The 20758-nt window shown below is 40.3% G+C and overlaps 1 protein-coding gene and 1 pseudogene across 1 annotated transcript in view; both read right to left on the bottom strand.

Annotated features, from left to right (window-relative positions):
* SPINK5 (serine peptidase inhibitor Kazal type 5) overlaps nucleotides 1–20758 on the bottom strand; it is a 270877-nt gene that overhangs the window by 218584 nt on the left and 31535 nt on the right. The gene's annotated exons all lie outside the window — the stretch shown is intronic.
* LOC144239059 (ATP synthase F(0) complex subunit f, mitochondrial pseudogene) lies at nucleotides 6433–6655 on the bottom strand (annotated as a pseudogene).

The following is a 20758-nucleotide window of genomic DNA, read 5'->3' as shown; positions in this document are numbered from 1 at the left end:
GCAGCCAGCAGGAACCCTGTTTTTGAGGATCAAGACTCTCTTGCATCCATATAGTATTCTTCCTTCATGTTCTTTTCATATATTATCCCACTGGAAACTCATGCACAATACAATTGAAGTAAAATGGTCAGGCATTGTTTCCTTCATATGACAGGTGAGGAAACTGAGGCCTGGGGAGGTTAGTTGCCTCAGATAGGATTGCTGCTCAAGGATGAGTGAGAACTCCAGCTAGGTTTGTCTAAACTCCAACACAGTGTTCCCTGTGACACCCTGATGGTACAATCCACAGTATCATTAATCCCGTCCTCAATCTCAGTGTTCCTTCCATGACATCAGTGCTTGAGAGAATTTATACTTTGCACTTTACAGAAGTGCTGAGCAGAAAAAGTACTTCTATTAAAATAGTCTGAATCATAGTAATTCCTTCTACTTTCCTACTTTCCATCTCATTCTGAGCAAAAGAGATATTTTTAAATTTCCTGACCATTGTGCATCAAGTCTCACCGGAGCTACCTGCTTCTCACCTCTTCTACTACTCATCCCACCATTCCGCCCATTTGGGATCCTTCTCTTCCCTAAACACTCCAGGCATATACTTTCCACAGAGCCTTGCAATTATTACTCTTCCTTCAGCCTAAAGTACCCTTCCCAAGACAGCCACGTAGCTTGCCCCACACTTCTTGAAGTTTCTTTTCTCAGAGATCACTTACCCGGCAAGAACTTTTTGAGCACTCGACTTAAAATCAACTTAAAAAGTCACCCTCTGACCCACCATTTCTTACCAGCTTTGGCTGCTATGTTTTTTCCCCACCTCACTCTCTTTTAACAGTGTTTAAAACACTTTTCTATGTTTTGTTACTTTTTCTCTCTAGCCCCAATAGAATGTAAGCTCCACAAGGCAGGAATTTTGCCTCTTTTGCTCAATGCTCTTGGCACAATAGCAGTTAGAACAGTGTCTGGCAGACAGAAGCTCATCAATAACTATTTGTTGTGTTCCATATTAAGTAAAGAAATTGAAAAGAGAGAACATCTACCTAAGAACAAGAAACTAAGGATGTGAAGTTGAATATCTCATGGTTCTGGACTTCAAGTGGATCACAATCTTGATACAGAAGATACAAGCATATAATTAACTAACCACATTCAGTATGGCATGATATAAAGGAGGCACAGATATGGCAGCATGGAGACCAGGACAAAGAGCCATTATTGCTCCCTTGGGAAATCTGGCAAGACTTTTCAGAGGTAGCAATATTTGAGCTGTCTCTTGATAGACTAGGAAGGATTTGGAGACATGGAGAAAGAGGGGAAGGGCAGAATGGACAGCTTAAATCAAAGCTCAGACTGTAACAATGCTTGTCATTCAAGGATGGTCCCTCAAAGCTACCTAACATGGCAAAGAGACAGGTATCATTGGGACATTTCCTATGCTTGGCCCTTCGTATATGTCACCTCACTTAATCCTCACATCGAGTACAAAAATAATGTATTATTATTCCCTTTTAAAATAATGCATTCAAGGGGCGCTTGGGTGGCTCATTCAGTTAAGCATCCAACTTTGGCTTAGGTCCTGATCTCATGGTCTGTAGGTTTAAGTTCTGCGTTGGGCTCTGTGCTGGCAGCTTGGAGCCTGGAGCCTGTTTCGGATTCTGTGTCTCCCTCTCTGTTCCTCCCCCATTCATGATCTGTCTCAAAAATAAACACTTAAAAATTTTTTAAAAAAGGAATGCATTCAAGGGGTGCCTGGGTGGCTCAGTTGGTTTAGCAATCAACTCTTGATAGCTTCTCAGGTCATGATCCCAAGGTCATGAGATCAAGCCCCGCATCGGGTTCCGTGCTGAGACTCTCCTGCTTGAGATTTCCCCTCTTTCAAAAAAATAAAATAAAAAATATAAATCTAAAAAAATAAAATAAAATAATGCATTTGAGAACCTGGAAGTTTATGGAACCCATTTAAACCACTCAGATCATTAATGCCAGAGCCTGAACTTGAATGAAAATCCGGGTGTGCCTGAAGTCCTTGCTTTTTACTGCATGGCTTTGTAAATCTATGATAGCATTTCCTTTTGTTATTTTCATTTTTATTTCAAGAGGGAAGGAAACGGACTGTCTAAGATGTATTGACAAAATGTTTTCTTCAAAATTCCACTTCAAAAATTATTAAAGCAGTGTATGCTCATACCAAGGTGGAAAATGAGGGGGACAGAAGAAAAATGTATATATTTTTAAAAGCTAACCATCTCCCACTCTAAAACCATTAGCCTCAAACCAGCCCTCCCAGCAACTAATATTGACTCCATTCTTCCTGTCCATTCAAACTTATCCAAATATAGATACAAATGTGGAGGGAAATCAGGGTGTGTACTTTACTCGGTAGTTTGCCTTTCTTATTAATGATATCTTATGGTATTTAGATAAATGATACAAATCTTTAAGAATCTATCGAGGTGTGACTGGGTGGCTCAGTTGGTGAAGCATATGACTCTTAATCTCAAGAGTTGTGAGTTCAAGCCCTAGGTTCGGTATAGAGTTTACTTAAAAATAAAATCTTAAAAAAATTCTACTTGCGAGCTCATAATTTAAGATATCATAATTTCCCCATTGTTGGGGCTTTGATAATTCATATTGTTTCTTTCTTTTTTTTTTTTTTTTGGCTTCTTAGAGGCTGCTGCAATAAACATCCTTATACATATAACCTTGTGCACTGATATTTTTATTTCTTCGTAAAAGATTTCCAAAACCTGAATTGCTAGATCAAAGGACATTTTTTCAAATTTTAAGATATTGTAATAGATACTGTCATAAAACCATCAAAATATAGTAGTTCTCTTACTGACCCAAGTTGACACTTACTGACAATACTGAGTTTAGGTCTGTAGCTCACAGTGTATAAATGATTCTTTACAACTTTATTGGGATACAATTGACATACAATTACTGCACATATTAAAAGTATATAATTTGAAGTATGTATATACCCACAAAACCATCCCTATAATCAAGGTAATGAACACACCTGTTACCCTCAAAAGTTTTCTCCTGTCACTGTAATTCGTTCTTCCCTCTCACCATCCCCTATTCTATCCACAGTCAACCATGGATTTGCTTTTTGACACTAGTTTGAATTTTCTAGAATTATGAGATAGATTTTGAAGTACTTGTCTCTTACCATGTATTCAACCCTGTCCATACACTGAGGACAATACTTAGCAGTTTCATATTCTTAGTTGGCTTGTGTGGGTGCTGAGCTAGCTTAGGTGAGCCAAATCTTAATCCTACTTATCCACCTCTAAGTCCAGGTCAAATGGGAGGGAAAAAAAGGAGACTTCCGGTTTTTCATAACATCAGTACATTCTTCTTGCCAATGTGGATGAAGAATGTAGTGTTATAATTTCAAATCAGACTGATACTAGAAACCTGACTTGAAAGTAATATAGTCTCCTATCCTTTCTTTAAATAAAACACTTTCTAGAGCGACATCTGGGCAGCTCAGTTGGTTGACCGTATGACTTTGGCTCAGGTCATGATTTTGCAGCTCATGAGTTCCAGCCCCAGATTGGGCTGGCTACTGTCAGCATGGAGCCCACTTCAGATCCTCTGCCCCCTTCAGTCTGCCCCTCCCCCACTTGTGCTCGCTCTCTCTCTCTCCCTCACTCTTTCTCCCCAAAAAAATAAACATTAAAAAAATTTTTAAACACCTTCTAGAATATATAGGAAATGGATCATCTAATATGTGTATGTTAATTTATATTGCTCATAAAATGCTTATAGAATGTTATTATGCTCCATTACTATGCTAGCTCCCATTGGAGCTCACAAACAAGTAAGAGACACAGATAATAACTGAATAATCATACATAAGTATATAATTTTTTAAAGTTAAATTAAAATTCCAGTTAGTTAAACTACAGTGTACAGTACAGTGATTCAACACTTCCATACATCACCCAGTGCTCATGACAACACGTGCCCTCCTTAATCCCTGTCACCTATTTAAGCCACCTCCCACCCAGTATATAATTATTTTTCAGGGACATGCTCAGGAAGGAAGAAGCACGGTTCTCTTAGAGACTATAACAAATTTATTTCACCTGCACAGGTGATCAAGGAGGGTTTCTTTAAAAAGTGAAAAACTGAGATGTAAAAAAATTTTTTTAAATGATGAATTTAAGTAGGAGAAGAAAGTGAAAGAGAAGTGAAGAGAAGAGAGTGAAGAACATTTGCAAAAACCCTGTATCAGGCATCCTGTTGTCAGCAGCAGAAAGAAGGCCCAGGTGGCTGGGCAGCACATGGCAGCAAATGAGAGTAAGAGAGGAAAACAAATGCTGAGGTCTGACGGGACCTCATAGGTATGGTTAGGATTCCATGCTTGACTTTGAGAACAGTGGCAAGATACCAAAAGGTTTTTACCGTTAGAATGAGAATGATTATTGTTGCATGCTGAAAAGACCCCAGCACTGTGCGGACCACAATGCAGGAACAGAAGCAGGGAGCCTGCTGGGAAGCTCTCAGTGCAGAGAGCGCTACATGGGAGGATTCAAGAGAATACTGAGGGGCGAGGTGGACAGGACGTGCTGATTAGTGGAGGGTGATGTGTCAGGGAGAGGGAGGTGTAGAAAATGACTCCAAGCTGTCTGACTAATGCAACTAACTGGATGCGTGCCGGTGCCATTTGCAGAGATGGGGAATGCTGGACACAAGCTGCCCAGGACTCTGGGGCTCTTACGATAAAAACCGTGTCCATTATCATTACACCCAAGGCACGGTTTTAACTGTCTACTTGTCCAGCCTCATCTCACATCCCTCTGCTCACAGGGCTTTAGCCACACGGAGGCTTTCTCAGTTCTATGGGGAAGCCAAATTTCTTTGTCCTCAGGAGATTCTCACATTCAGGACTTTCCACCCAGAATATTCTTTGGCTGAGATGGGTTCTTCACAACCTTAAGTCCCAACTTAAATGACACATCCAAAGACAGGATCTCCTTGACCACCCAAAATGGCATAGGGAACCTCTTATCACTATAACCATTCTTAAAATCCTATTTTTTCCTTTATTGTTCTTATCATAATTTATAATTACGTATTTAGCATTTTTTGCTTGCATAGTTTCTGTGTCTTTCTTTGCACTGCAACAATCTCTGGGGGTGTGGGTCATATTCATTTTCTTTATCGCTAGAAGTTGGTCAGCTTCTAGCAAAAATACCACAATCAATATTTAAGTACCATGTACTGAATTAAAGAAATATATATACATAGAACACAATGGCCAGTAACTATGACTATGATTATTAGTCATATTAGTCACATTAGCTATTATTATTATCTGATCAGGAAATAAATTCGCATTGGTAAAGATACATATAGCTAGTAGCAGAGCAAAGGAAAAAAATGCATTAAAAAAATGCTCAGGGGTGCCTGGGTGGCTCAGTCTGTTAAGCGTCTGACTTTGGCTCAGGTCATGATCTCGTGATTTGTGAGTTTGAGCCCACAGCAGGGTCTGTGCTGAGAGCTCAGAGCCTGGAGCCTGCTATGATTCTGTGTCTCAACTCTTTCTCTGCTCCTCTCCTGCTCATGCTCTCTCTCTCAAAAATAAATAAACGTTAAAAAAAATTTTTAATGCTCAAAATGAAGCCAGAGGAGCACAGAATGGAGAAGCATCAGATAATATTTGTCGATTTGTTTCTCGGGGTGAAAAATTTAATACAATAGAAGATGCCAAAACTTATTATATATCTTGAGCATATACATAAATAAAATCTTCCTTGTTGATAACAACTTATGAGTGCCCCCTGCTGTTTTTTAACTTGCTTAAAGCCTGAGAGCTTTTCAATTGGATCCTTTCCNTTCAGATCCCCACTGCTGTTTCCAATGGAAATTTATTTCTAGATTTCAAAATTTTAAACATCATATAATTCTTGGCACTGCACTCTCAAGACTTTTGTGAAGCGATGCAAACACGAATGCAAATAAATGGACGTTCACCATAGCACTTATTATAATAAGAAAAAATTACTAAAACAATTTAAATATTTGCATAAATTAAAATTTAAGGAGCATTCATTTATATATTTTTATTTATTTATTATTTATTTTCCATATACTAATAATTTTATTGGGAGTTTTTTCTTTTACTTTTTTTAAACATTTATTCATTTTTGAGAGAGACAGAGACAGCCTGAGTGGGGCAGGGGCAGATAGAGAGTGAGATACAGAATCCAAAGCAGGCTCCAGGTTCTGAGCTTTCAGCAGAGTTCGATGCAGGGCTCAAACTCACAAACCGGGAGATCATGACCTGAGCTGAAGTCATACACTTAACTGACTGAGCCACGCAGGCGCCCCTACTGGGTGTTAATTCTCAATTAAAGGATTCAGGTGTGTGAGGAAAAGGTTCTGGTCAGGAATGCAGAATGCGTCTTCCACACTGGGCCCTGTTCAGTGGTACTTGTGTAGCCATTCAGGTTTGAGTTCCTTGTATGAAAGGAAGTAGTTGAAAAGCACATAACCTGCCAGCACCTTAGAAATCCTAGGGATTTCTTCCTCTGAAACATTCCAGCCAAGCCTTTAGGAATGAAATCCCTGTAAGTATTCAGCTTGGCAGCTCTCCTAGTTTGACATCCACGAACATCTTCTCCTTCATTGGTACGATGGACACCATCTTGGAGTCCTGGGTGTCCATATATACTTATTTTTAAACATGCAGAAAATGTCTCGAAAAATCACATAAAGTTGTTAGTGCTTTCCTCTAATTTGTGGGATATATGGACTAAAGGAATGAAAGTTATGGTTATATATAATTTATGTTAAATTATATATAATACCTATTTCTACATTGTTTATCTTCACAATATTTTTAATTATACCTTTTATTTTGGCATTGATACAGACAAGAAACAAAACATTTCCATTGCTACGAGGATCTCTCATAGTCCTTATATAGCGCACTAACTTCTCTCCTATTCCCACCCCCTCCTAACCCCTAGAAATCTCTTATCCATTTGTATAATTCTGTCATTTTGAGAATGTTATGTAAATGGACTGATATGGTATTTCAGTTTTGGGGATTGGTTTTTATTCACTTAGCATAATTCTCTAAAGATTCCACCAGCTTGTGCAGATCAATTGTTTTATTCTTTTTTATTGCTAGTAGTACTCTATCCTATAGATGTATAACAGTTGATTTAACCATTCATCCATTTAAAGGCAATGAGGTTGTTTCCAGGTTTTGGCTACTACAAATAAAACTTCTATGAACATCTGTATATAAGTTATTGCATAAACATGTTTCATTTCTCCAGATAAATGCCCAAAAGTACAATTAGTGAGTCATATGGTGGATGTATGTTTAGTTTTTCAAGAAACTGTCAAGTGATTTTCCCAGACTAGCTATACTATTTTGCATTCACACCAGCAATTATAAGTGATCCAATTTTTCTACATACTCATTAGGATTTAGTGTTGTTACTTTCATAAGTTTATCCACAATTTCTGCCATAGTGTTTATCATCAGTTTCTGCCTAGTTTCCCATGGTCTGTCCTCAGATTCCTTCTTAACTCAATCACTCTCTTTGATAGACTCCCAGAAAAACCTCCACTCCCCAAAGATTGCCATATTAAATCTATTACTCAGAGCTTGGTGACAAAGAACTCTTGCTGCAGTTTTCTCTATTTAGCAGATTGAATGAAAGCATAATGAGTCATCCTTCTCAAAGAAGCCAAATACATCAAGCTTGGAATGAGAGCAATGAATAGCTTAATAATAGGAATGATGCAAGAGAACAAAAGGGTCACCCTAACCGGATAAAACCTAACAGAAAATCCACCCATTCAACAAACAAAGCCCAACACAGACTACATTCAGGCTCTCTGCTATGTACTGAGGATATCAACATAAATAAGTTTGAGTTCTCTTCCATTTGACCTCAGAATCTAGAAAGGACATTTAGAAGTAAGTATGAAAATAAAAATGTTTAAATCTGTGTTAAGAATATATCCGCTGGTTTTGAACAGTATCTGATGTTTTTTCCATCAGCAATGAAACACTATCAAAAAGTCTGAGGCTGGGGAATGATTCTTGTATTTTAAGAAACCACCTTTTCTGCTGTGTGGCCGATGGGTTAGAAGGGATTGGCTTTAGGAATATAAAGGACATTTGAGAGACTAACAAGTAGTCTGGTGAGAAATGACAAGGTTTGGGGAAGAATAGTAACAGGAACAATAATGAAAAATGTATGTACAGATGTAGGAAAGTTTTATAATAAACTGGACTTTCTTACAGACTAGAAAGTAAGGCTGAGAAGAAGGCATATTTACAATGATTCCCAACTTTCTAACTTAGGCAACCAAGAAAATAGTTGTGCTATATACTGAGACAGGAAATTAGAGCATAGTAGCATGTTTTGAAAGAGATAATGAGTTTAGGTGGAGGTGAGTTCAGTTGAACATAAGAAAGGGCCTCTGCTGGAAGTGTCTTACAGGTAACAATCTCTTCTCCTCAAAAGAGAGATACAGAATGTAGCTATAGATCTGAGAGTTCCTAACATGGAGATTATAGTGGCAGCCATCGGAATGCATGAGACCCTCAATGAAAGCCATATACAAAGTGAAAAGAGAAAAGGAATCAATATTCAGAGGAAGTCAGGATAATAAGGGTCACTTAAAGAAACTGAAAATAATGGTCAAATAGTAAGAAGAACAGTAATGGTGGGAGGAAAGATAATCCAACAGAGCAGAAAATTTCAAGTACAATGAAGTATCTCAGGTCACAGCTACTCTGAAGTGGCCAAGTAATGTAAATTACATTATGTTTCCTAAATGAGTCAAGCATAGTCCTCTTACTTGGTTTGGTCAATAAAACAGGACTGTAAATGATGTTAATCACTTTCATGGGAAAGCTTTAAAAGTTAGCCCATGATTCACTAAGTTCTCTTTTCCCATGTGCCATGATGAACAGAAATGCTCAAGATAAAGACTATTCCACCAGTTCCTGGTCACAGAATTCACACAACATGAAGAGAGCTCTAAGCAACTCAAGATGATCAAAAAGTGTGAGAACAAATTAAAATGTTGTGGATATAAGGCTCTGATATTTGGGGTTATCTATTACTGTAGGTGAGCAACCTAGTCTTACAGACTTAGGTGAAACAAAAAAGGAATACAGGAAGTTTCACAAAGTGAAACTATTTTAGTTGTAAAAAACAAATAAATGCGGGGCTCAAGAAATAGCAGGAAATCAAGATAATCTTCATAGAGATGATTGTTAACATTATATTAAGAACCAACCAGGAAACAGAAATGACTTTAATATTTGGAACAGAGGGACTCTAATACACAGAACTGATTCAGTAGCTGATAGAAGATCTAAACAGTCAAATAGGTGATGGTGAGGTAACTGGGAAATGGATAAAGCAGGGAAGTCATTACCAACCTCAGCTGAAGAGCAAAAGAAAAGAGTACTAGAGTCACCTGGCAAAAGCTGGAGCCAACGCAGACCTACCCAGTAAGACAAGGGAGTTTCAGACATGATACTTCCAGAGACTTCTCCCAAGTAGAGAGGGACAGGAGGCTATACTCTGACTTTCCCCATTTCCCACCTCCTATGTCCTGCCTGAGCCCCCCAGAGTCAGAATGCAGCCCAAAGGTCAGCTGACCTGGGAACCTGGGAACTGAGACAGGGAACCTGTATGGGTTAGCATCACAGAGTCCAGCAAGGGAAGGGTGGGGAATGGATTTGAGGCAAAATAGTCCCAAGACTGGCACAACCTCAGGTCTGAAGGCAGAACAGGGCAGACATTCTGGATAGGAACAAAGACATTACTGATATTTCATTAAGGCATAAAAGTGTTAGCAGCAAAGAAATTTAGTTATCTTCTCACTGATCAGGTTAGAGCACATGTAACAAAAGGAATATTGAAGGAATGAAGGGAGGAAGGGAGGGAGGGAAAGAGAAAGTAAGGAAGGAAGAAATATTGATGAGACTCGACATGTAAGCAAAGGCCAGGTCATGAAGGGCCTTGTATGCCATGGTTAGGAGGTGGACATCCATTTCACAGGTGATTGTATATCACCAGAATTATGTCTTGAAAAGATAATTCTAGTATCATCATAGATGGGGGCATGGTGAAAAGGAAAGGACAGTTCAGAAACCAGTCACCAAAGGATAATGCAGTGAAGGCCTAACTTGGTGGCAGGGTCTGTAAAAGCCATGGAGTGGCCATAGTATAGCCACAAACCTAAGAGGAACTCCTATTCTGGTGATGTAGACTCTAAACTGATGAAATGCCCTAGTCTTGTCAGGCAATACTTTAAACACCTTTTTCATTTTATATTTAAAAATACATTTAGCCTGGGTGGCTCAGTTGCTTGAATATCTGACTCTTGGTATCGATTCAGGCCATGATTTCATGGTTTGTGAGATCAAGTCCCAAGATTCTCTTTCCTCCTGTCTCTCTGTCCCTTCCCTTCTTGTGCTCATGTGCTCACTCTCTCTGTCTCTGTCTCTGTCTCTCTTTCTCGCTCTCCTTCTCTCTCTCTCTCAAAATAAATAAGTTTTATTTTAAAAGTTTCTTTAGAAATAAGAGCATAGGAACTTGAGGTGTCTGGAAACACTGTCAAAGAGCAGTTGAAGAAAATAAAAATGCTTAATTTAGAGTCAAGCAGAGGGGAAGATATGATTATGTCTTCCTGAAAATGCAGGTTCTCTTGATAACACCAGGTTCTCTGGAGTTTATGACCCAAAAGATTATCTAGTTAGGCCCTTCTGAAAAGACAGATTCCAGAAATAAATATAGGACACAATGAAATCCATTCATTGCTTTATTCATTGTTTTCAGCGGTCACCACATCTTAGGATGCAATGAGTTCCAGCCTGTGAGGAGGGGAGCACCTTCCTTTTCCCCTCCACCAGGGCTTAGGGCTGCCATCACACCAGATGCGACAGGGCCTCCTGAAAGGCAGAAGGACGAGAATAAAAATAAAGCGGCTTACACGTACTTAGCATGTTTCCAAAAATAGTTACCAACCTATTTAGCCACCATTTTACTGATATGGAAACGGAGGCTCAGAGTGGTTAAGTCCCAGCCAGAATCACTAAGCTGAGAAATACAAAGTCACAACCAGAACACAGGTCTCTTTCATTCAAAAATTCCTTCTAGAAAAGTAGATGTTGCAGCTTCCATTAGATGCCTGGATATGCAAACTTTATATGAGTACAGTCAGTAAGAGGGAAATACATGTCCAGAGGTGAGAAGAGAGTGGGTGGGAGTGAGGTGGGGAGGGTGGGCATTCAGGTAACTAAGCTCGGCCCTTTGACAAATTAGCCCACAAGCTATAGTTACCAGCAGTTTCTTCACTGCCTCAGAGGCTTCTGGTCCCAGCTCGTTCACACACTTTCTTAGGCCTTCCACAACGTGCTCAACAGAAATGCCCAAAGTTGTAAAAACATGCTTTAATGGATCCAAAAGGTTGTCCACAGGTAAAGGTATGACATTGTTGACAGCTTCGGGCAAACTGTTGACAAGGTAAGCAGTAGCTGCAGGGCAAAAGGAAAACCAGGTGAAACAGGCACATCTGGTTCCATTCTGTTACTGCACTACCTTCCACTGAGTCCATCAATGGCTCCATTCCAGCCCTACTTGACTTCCCATGAAAACTTTTGCCTCAGGGCTTTTGTACCCGCTGTTCTGCCTCTGTAAGCTGTTCTTTCTCCAGATAGCTATATGTTTCTCATCAAATGTTACCTCCTCAGAAAGGTACCTAAAATAGCATCACCCATCTCTAACTTCATTTTTTCTTACCATTATCTAAAATAGTAAAGATTTATTTGTTTATTTCTTGCCTTCATCCTCTCACTAGTATGTAGGCTCCATGAGAACAAGGAATATATGTTTTAATCACTACTGTAGTGCATGTCTAAAACAGACCGTGCATGTACTAAGCACTCAATAGATACTGGTGGTTGACTCAATAGGTATATACTTTACATGTAGCTATCTCCACAGCCCATGGCTTTGAGGCCAAAGACTAGATTCCGTAATGAATCTTTACTTGGGGACATGCATGAATCCAACCAACCACAGCGCAGGGAGTTTCAACTTCAACTTCCAACTACTTCAACTCTATGCTTCAAATATAACTGAACTCCAACTCTTTAAGGGTTAGTGCAGATGCATAGATGAGTAAGACAACAATATTCCATTCAGAGAACTTACACAGTCTAGTGGGCAATAAAGATCTGTGTATGCCACAGTGCAGCATGTGCTGTGCTAACATTTCGGATAGAGCTCTATGGAAACATAAGAGAAGAGACAACTAGTTTTAATGTGGTAGAGTGTTGGAGCAATCTTCCCAGAGAGATGTTGTTAGAGTCACGTCTTGAAGTGAATTCCAGGATTATAAGGTAAAGAAGGGGGGGGGTGTGTTTTAAAAAAGAACAAAATTAACAGAGGCACTGAAATGTTGAGATGAAAGTGAATACACAGGCTGGTGACCCTTCCAGAAGTGGCTGGATCACAGAATTCTACTGAGGTATGCTGAGGTGGGGAAAGGAGGTAAGGCTGCAAATCTCAGATGAGGTCAGATTTTTCACAGCTTTGAATGCCATATTAATGAGTTTGAGACTTTTTTCCCAAGGGCAATAGGGAGGTATCAAGACTCTTTTATAGAACAATTGTATTTTGTATCTTTGGCTTTTGAAAAGTAACTCTCACATAGGAATGCCTGGGTGGCTCAGTCAGTTAAGCGTGCAACTCTAAGTTTTGGCTAAGAGTTGATCTCACAGTTTGTAAGTTCAAGTCCCATGCTGGACTCTGCACTGTTTAGGATTCTGTCTTCCTCTCTCTCTGCCCCTCCCCTTATTGCATGCTTGCTTGCTCTCTCTCAAAATAAATAAATACAAAGTTTTAAAAAAGGAAGATAACTTTCACATAGAAGATGACTAAGAGGGAAATGTAGAGAATGAGAATACATACAAAATATATTTTTACAAAACACATGTGCAGATATGTAAACCCACATATGCATGAGCACACACATAAGGAAACATATTCTTTGGCTACAACCCTGCCTTATTTCACTTTCCTTAGCAGTCCCTTTCATTTCCCCATTCAATTCGTACAAGTGGAGCCTATGCATCTACCTCCCCTTCATCTTCTACCAACTATTTTCCTTCCAAAATTCTGCCCTGGGGGCACCTGGGTGGCTCAGTCGGTTGGGCGTCCGACTTTGGCTCAGGTCATGATCTCATGGTGCGTGGGTTCAAGCCCCGCGTCGGGCTCTGTGCTCACAGCTATCTCAGAGCCTGGAGCCTGTTTTGGATTCTGTGTCTCCCTCTCTCTCTGACCCTCTCCTGTTCATGCTGTCTCTCTCTCTCAGAAATAAATAAAACATTAAAAAAAATTAAAAATTCTGCCCTGACAGAGGGATATTTATTTCCCTCCACCCACTTTTCTGTTGCCACCTCTGTCTCTAGATATTTGACACCAGTCACTAAAGACAGACAAAGTAGACAAAACTGGCTAAGTTACAAATTGGTCTAAAATTTCAGTATAAAGCCCGAGCCAAAGTTGCCAATGTGGGTATGGACAGCACCCAGTTTCTCATGATTAATCTCCCTACTTATTTTAAAGGCTTTGGTGAATGTCTTCTCTGTATATACTTAATACACTCAGGGAAGACTTTCAAAGCCTCCTGTTATTTGAATGAGCCATGGTTACCACAGTGCATTTTGCAGATGTAAATATACCTTCCTATAGTTAAAATGACTCCCTCCAAAAAGAATGGATCAGTTCCCATTCTCCTCCAAGAATCCAACTTCTATATCCCACCTAGAACTTGAACTGTTGGCCCCTTAGTCCTGTCACAGAGCTCTATCTCTGTATGTCTGTGGGCATTAGTCTCGCATCGTAGTAACTTCTGTCTGTAGAAGACTTAGCTCCCCTGTCAGACTGAAAGAACCTTGTAAACAATCTTTGTGTCTGATTCATATCTAAATCTTCCCATGTTTATCCAAATGCCCAGTAGGTTGTAGCCATTTGGCAACTATCCACTGACTATGCGAACAGATAAATGTAGAAATGTCCCAGGAGAAACAACCTGGCCACTGAATAGAGATGACCAAAAAAAAAAAAAAAAATTATATAGTTTCCAAAGAAAGAAGTTACAAAGTGAGATTTTTGGCTCAAGATTAACAAAGGTAAGAAAAACTATGGGGACAACCTTCAACAATGTTTATCTTTTGTGTGAGTTGGCTAACTTTTTTTTAAGTTTATTTATTTATTTTGAGAGAGATGGAGAGAGAGAACATGAGCAAGGGAGGGGCAGAGAGAGAGAAGGATAGACAGGATTCCAAGCAGGCTCCATACTGTCAGCACAGAGCCCAATGCGTCACTCGATCTCATGAACTTTGAGATCATGACTTGACCCAAAACCAACAGACGGAGGCTTAACCAACTGAGCCACCCAGATGCCTCTTGCTAACTCCTTACATAGGATTCATTAAGGATAGTACTTCTATTGGGTTAGGGCCTGGTAGGCTGGGCTGGTAGTAGGGGGTTGCTGCATCTGAAATCCCTTCCAACCTTTCCATTCCATGGTTCTAAAACTCCCTCCATATTCCCCTAGGAGCCTAGGCTTACTAGTTATGTTCCTATTAAGAGAAAAGTAGAGGAATATATGTTCCGGCTACTTACCGGAGTAACTGCAAATGCTGAGGGTCACCAGCAAAAACACAGCTACCAGCTTCATGATAGTTTTTCTGTGATACCTACTAGGAGCTTAAAATTGAACCACCAAGTGCAGTGAATCCACTGTGCTAGTGGCTCCACTTGCTGTGCAGTGTGACAGCCGCTTTTTGCACATGCACATGCACATGCACATATTTATATACCAGCAATGACCTAAACTGCAGGCACCACCACTTGACTCACCCCAGAAAAGAAGAGCATGAAGGTCATGTTTCCTCACTAAACACATTGGAAGTTTTTCCGCTTTCCTTCATGTTCCCATGAGAAACAAAGCCCTCATTTGAAGCATTCTCAAGGACCTTTCATAAAAAGCCCTTTTTTTGCCCAGAGATGCCAGTGGGAGCATTGAGCTCTAAGAGTCCTTCTCTTGAAATAATATTGACAAGAAGGGGAAGTTTAATATTGGGATTAAATAAGGAGTGAATGTTCTGTTTTCCTCCAGTTTTCTATTCACTTAAAGTTGGCAGAGTCACATCACCTGATATACCAGCCAGTCGTGGAAGCAATAAGGAGGTCCCATCAGCTGTGGTATATATAGACTCAGATTCATTGCATTTGGTACCATATTACTGTAGACTTTACCTCCACCTACCCATCCCCACTCACACATCTGCCATGGCAAGACCTCTGTTCTAGTATCTCCCAGTTATTTTGAGAATCCCTTGAATGTGCCTTCTTTGTGCTATCACATAGCATGATAGGCTCAGGATCTAGAGATAAAAAATGCTTTTGGGGCATCTGGGTGGCTCAGTCGGTTAAGTGCCTGACCCTTAGATATGGCTCAAGCCACAATATCATGGTTCATGGGTTTGAACCCTGGGTTGGACTCTGGGCTGACAACATGGGGCCTGCTTGGTATTTTCCCTCTCTCTCTCTCTCTCTCTCCCTCTCTCTCTCTGCCCCTCTCCTGCTTGCGCATTCTCTCTCTCTCTAAATAAACTTAAAAAAATAAATAAAATAATTAAAAATAAAAATGTCTTTGTAAAAACCTACAATTCAATATTTACTCTTGGTGTAATCTTGGGTTAGACTTTTTAAAATTTATGATATTGGTCTCCTCATGTACAATGGAGGGGGGGTGACCCTGAGGGAAAAAATTTTGCAAGACCTTGTCTACATAAATAATTTAGGTCACCAAAACATGTATTTCAGAACAACTTTGGCAATCCAATCTCAAGCAATCAGACAAAGGAAATACCGGGCCAGCCACAGGAGCAATCTGCCTGCAAGGCTGTCCCTCCCCCCAAAATCAGGACTCAAGCATGCAGTTCCAGGACACCCCTACTTGGAAATACGAGCACTGGAATTCCTTCAGGCCTCTGGTGCCTCACATGCAAGAAAGAGGGGAAGAATGAACCTTGAAGGGAAAAGAAAACAAGAATCAGGATCCAGGTGGGTGCCAGTCCCAGGTCAAACAGCCATCCCCACCATGAAAGAGGGACACAGAACATTTTGAGATATGCCAAAGGCATGGGCCCTAATGGTGCACAGCCAGGACTTGGGGCTCCACTTGAGGATATGGTATTGCCAGAAAAATTTAGTAAAATTGTGCAAACAGAGAATGTAACTGCAGCAAATCAAGGTTAGTACTTAGTGTCATCTGTTATTCATTCCTATAAGGTACTGCATTGTAACTGCCATTTCTTAATTTTTCTGCTACTTTATAAACTGTGTGAAGAGGATCACAAATTACTGCCGTGCTAATTCTCTCCTTTGACTTCTTCAGAGACTGCTTCCATTTCTTCTGGGTATTAACACCTACCCAGGGACATCAATGTGCCTAAACCCTCAGAGGGCCAAGGTTGTGTGGAAAAGTACAAGTGAGCTGATGCCATCGTTTACTTTGATGTTGACGGATGGCTGGCTGGCTCAGTCAAGATCAAGAGCAGGCAAGCCTTAATCTTGAGTTGTGAGTTCAAACCCCATGTTGGGCATGGAGCCTACTTAAAATAAAAATTAATAAAAATAAACAAAATAAGTATTTTTGTGTTGTGATGTCTTTACGGGATACTAACCAGCACTGCCCTCATCTCTGCCTGTCATTTGCCAACTTCCTTCCAAACCTTTCCCTGCACTTCCCCTCCTCTGCTCTGTCCTAGAGGAAGTGGAATTCTCCAAACTGGTTTCCAGACTCACTTGCCAAATGTGTCTGGTTAGATTCAGGTATGGAAGGCACTGGTAGAGGATTCCAAAGGAGAGAATGGGAGAAGCCAGGGTATTTCTCCCTTTGTCTGCTACAGGAAATATCTTGACCAGTGACTCCATCTTCTCTGTGCCTCCAGCTCCTTCCAGAAAGGCCCTGTGCCTGTGGTCCCACCCAAGCCAGGCTGACGCACCACTCTTCCAGCTTCTGTGGCATGGCCCCAGCCCTTGGCCTCAGCTCCTCACTCTCTGACTCCTAGTCAAGGAGCAGTGGTAGCTTCCAGCAGTTCCTACGATCAGGATTGACTCACCTCCCTGCTTCTTGCTTTAACTGCACTTCTAGCACCTTGTAAATTATCTTCCAAGTTACATTCTTCCTATCTGATCACTTGGTATGGTGTTGATTTTCTGGCTGGAATATAACTAATAAAGCATTCTAAAATATCACAGAGCTTTTGTTAAAAACAGATCTTTCAGTTTTTAAACAGAAGTGTTTCTCTCACAGGTATCAAGTGATAAATTCATGAAGGGCAAGACCAAGACTGCTCCAAGAGATATCACACACACAAAGATGTTTTTCCCTTCCAGCCTCTAAGGTGTCTGGTAGTGTCATGGGGCGCCTGGGTGGCTTAGTCGGTTAAGCGTCCGACTTTCGCTTAGGTCATGATCTTGCGGTTCGTGGGTTCGAGCCCCGCGTCGGGCTCTGTGCTGACTGCCAGCTCAGAGCCTGGAGCCTGTTTCAGTATGTGACTCCCTCTCTCTCTGACCCTCCCCTGCTCACGCTGTCTCTCTCTCTCTCCTAGAAATAAATAAAAACATTAAAAAAAAAAAACAAAGGTGTCTGGTAGTGTCTTGAGCTTGTCTGCTGGCCCGACAGGGTGAGTTCTTCTCTAGGAAGGCCTGCGTGCTAGATTCTGATCTAGCCTGCCAGACATGCAGTGTTGGCTGAAACCTGGTAGCAGACATGGCTTGGACTAACGGCTCAAACCTGCTCCATGCAACACACACACACACACTCACAAACACAAATACCCACATTCTTACACATGCATGAACATCTGTGCCTGTGCTCACGTACACACACAGCCATCAAATACTGCTGTTTTCACTCACTCGTTCCACAAATATTTACTGATCATTCACTGTGGGTCAGGACTTAGAACTGGAGCAGTAAACTGGACAAGCAAATTTCTTGCCTTCCTGGAAGTGACGATATAATAGGATAAACAGAGAATGAACAAGTAAGCAAAGAACAAATGGTAAGAGGTAAGAAGCAAAGAGGATGCAGCAATAGGGAACAAGTGGATTAGGGTTATAAACAGACTTGAAAAGGAACTTGGACATGGCTACTTCCATGCTTCATAAGTTCTGAGCCACTGCAGTCATCATGTTTTTTATACCATATTTTAGGTGCTTTGAGATCTTGGGGACTTGCTGACCTTGGAGTTACCACCCTTCCCAAGACTAATTCCTAGAGATAGCAGAGGACACCTTTCAGATGCAAACCAACCACCCCAGAGCCCATCAGGCCAACCACCTTCTTTATGAAACTCATATTCTGGGCCAATACACCCCTGCCCTAATCACCCAGGGCCAGGTACCAGACAACTAGAGACAGGCTCTACACCCCAGAGCCGACAGAAGCTATTCAAATCCTTAACCTGCTTACTGGTCTCATATCCATCCCTTCTAACAGAAACTGTAATAAAGGCTCTTGCCTCCTTTTCCTGAACCCTGCACCCCACTCTACCCCTTCACCCTCCTGACAGACTGGGTGCTTCCCTTGTGCCCCCACCCGCTGTGATACAGCCACAGGGATCTGAGTATAACAAACTATCTTTTCAATGGCAGTCATCTCCTGATCTGTTGGCCTGAAAAAAACCCAAATACTGTATTTTAAAACAGGAATTTAGCCTTTTCTCGTGCCTTTGCGATGCTATTGATACTGTCTTCCTTTCCAATATAATTATTTAAATTAATGTTTTCTTTCCCAGGACTTATTTGAAAATGTCCTGATGGGGCTTCTCTAATTCATGTTTGGATCCTAACACAGAGCCTTACACACTTGATAATATTATTAGGGACCACTAAACAGTGCCAGGCACTACACTTTGAAAAAAGTATCTACTTCATCCTCACAAAATCCCTGACCATAAGAGCTTCTATCCCACTTTACAAATGAGAAGTCCAAAGCCAGAACCAATGAATTAATTGCCAAGATTACTTAGATAATAAATAATGCAACCAGAATTGAAGTCCTTTCTTTTCTGATTTGTATTCCTTTACTTTTAAACACTTAATTACTATTCATCTCCGTTAAGCATTTGTAAAATAGATTAATTCATGAAGATAAATAAAATAAAGAGGAAATGAGTCTCAGTGTTCCTAAGTTAATTCTGGATGTGCTTTTTGAATGATTTTTCTGTGGAGATTAAATCTGTCATCAGGAGTGGAAATTCATTAGCCATTCAACAATGATTTAGTGACCATGTTTGGTATTCTTGGCTCTGTGGTAGATGATGGCAATACAGCAGGGGCAAAAGCAGGAATGACTCTTACCTCATTTTAATTATATTAAAGAAAACTGTTAGAATCAAATCAGTTAAGTTTTTTTTTCTCTGTAAGAGGAATGGCAGTTATAAAAAAGCCAACTGAATGTAGATCTAAGACACTGATCAGGAAAAAGGAAAGAATCAGCCTGAAATTTCACTCAATACTCTTCCTTCCAGCTGCAGAGGAACAGTCCCTGGGAAATCACACGGGAAGTGTAGAACTACAGCTTATTATTTTTCTCTCTTCTACTTGCTACGACTGGATGGTCAAAAGTAGCTTAAACTGAAGGCTATCTAAGAGGGGGGAATAGTCTTAAAATCTGTCTTTAAAAGCAGAGCCACATAAAATAGAGGGAGAAAGAGAATCCCAAGCAACACTGGGGCTCAATCCCACAAAACTCAAGATCATGACCAGAGCTGAAATCAAGAGTCAGAGACCCTTAACCAAGTGAGCCACCCAGGCACGCCTGGGCTGACATCTGATTCTTTCTCTGCCCCTTCCCGGCTCATGCTGCACTCTCCCTCAAAACAAATTAACTTAAAAAATGCCACATCCCAGTATATCAACCTCATAAAGATAGGAAAAAAGCAAAACTTGTGTTCCTGGATCTCTTCCATATTGATAGATCCATATTCCTATTTAGTGAAAATCAGGCCATTGTCAATTAAGGGTAACTTTTAGTCCCTTTCTAGACACTACAGGGAACCCCAAATAGAAAGCGAGCTCAGAATGATGGAAGACAGGAAATGATGCTTCAAGACCAACTTGAAGCAAAATGTGGGGAGGATTGGAAGGGGTGATAAGTGATGGGTCCGGGGTTGATTTTTCAATGGAGAATTCAGGAATTCAAGTGTTTCATTATTCAAAGACATGAATAAACAGAGAAGATAAGAAATAAAGCCACAATTTGCAATGTTTTATTTTAGAAAACAGAGATGACTAAGTGGGCTGAAAAGAAGGAAGTGTGGATAGTGTCTCTTTCACCTTTCCTTGCCTAACACTGTTTATTCACATTATCTGATCATGGCAGATTTCAAACAGAAGTGTAGTTTGCAGTCAAACAATGGGTTGTGTTACATGAGTTTGATGAAAAGATATGGATGTAAAAGGCTAAATTCTGATAACCCAAAAGAGACTAGTACTTGATCTAGCAAGGTTTTTTTTTTCTTTTGAAATATAACTGACATACAACTTATATTAACTTCACATGAACAACATAATGATTCAGTATTTGTAATATATTGCAAAATGACCAGCACAATAAGTGTAGTTAACATCTGTCACCATCCAGAGTTACAGAATTGTTTCTTATGATGAAAATGTTT

The sequence above is a fragment of the Crocuta crocuta genome, unplaced genomic scaffold (genome assembly GCF_008692635.1).
Source record: "Crocuta crocuta isolate KB4526 unplaced genomic scaffold, BGI_CrCroc_1.0 scaffold107, whole genome shotgun sequence".
Classification (NCBI taxonomy): domain Eukaryota; kingdom Metazoa; phylum Chordata; class Mammalia; order Carnivora; family Hyaenidae; genus Crocuta; species Crocuta crocuta.
This window is presented reverse-complemented; position numbering and strand designations above follow the sequence as displayed.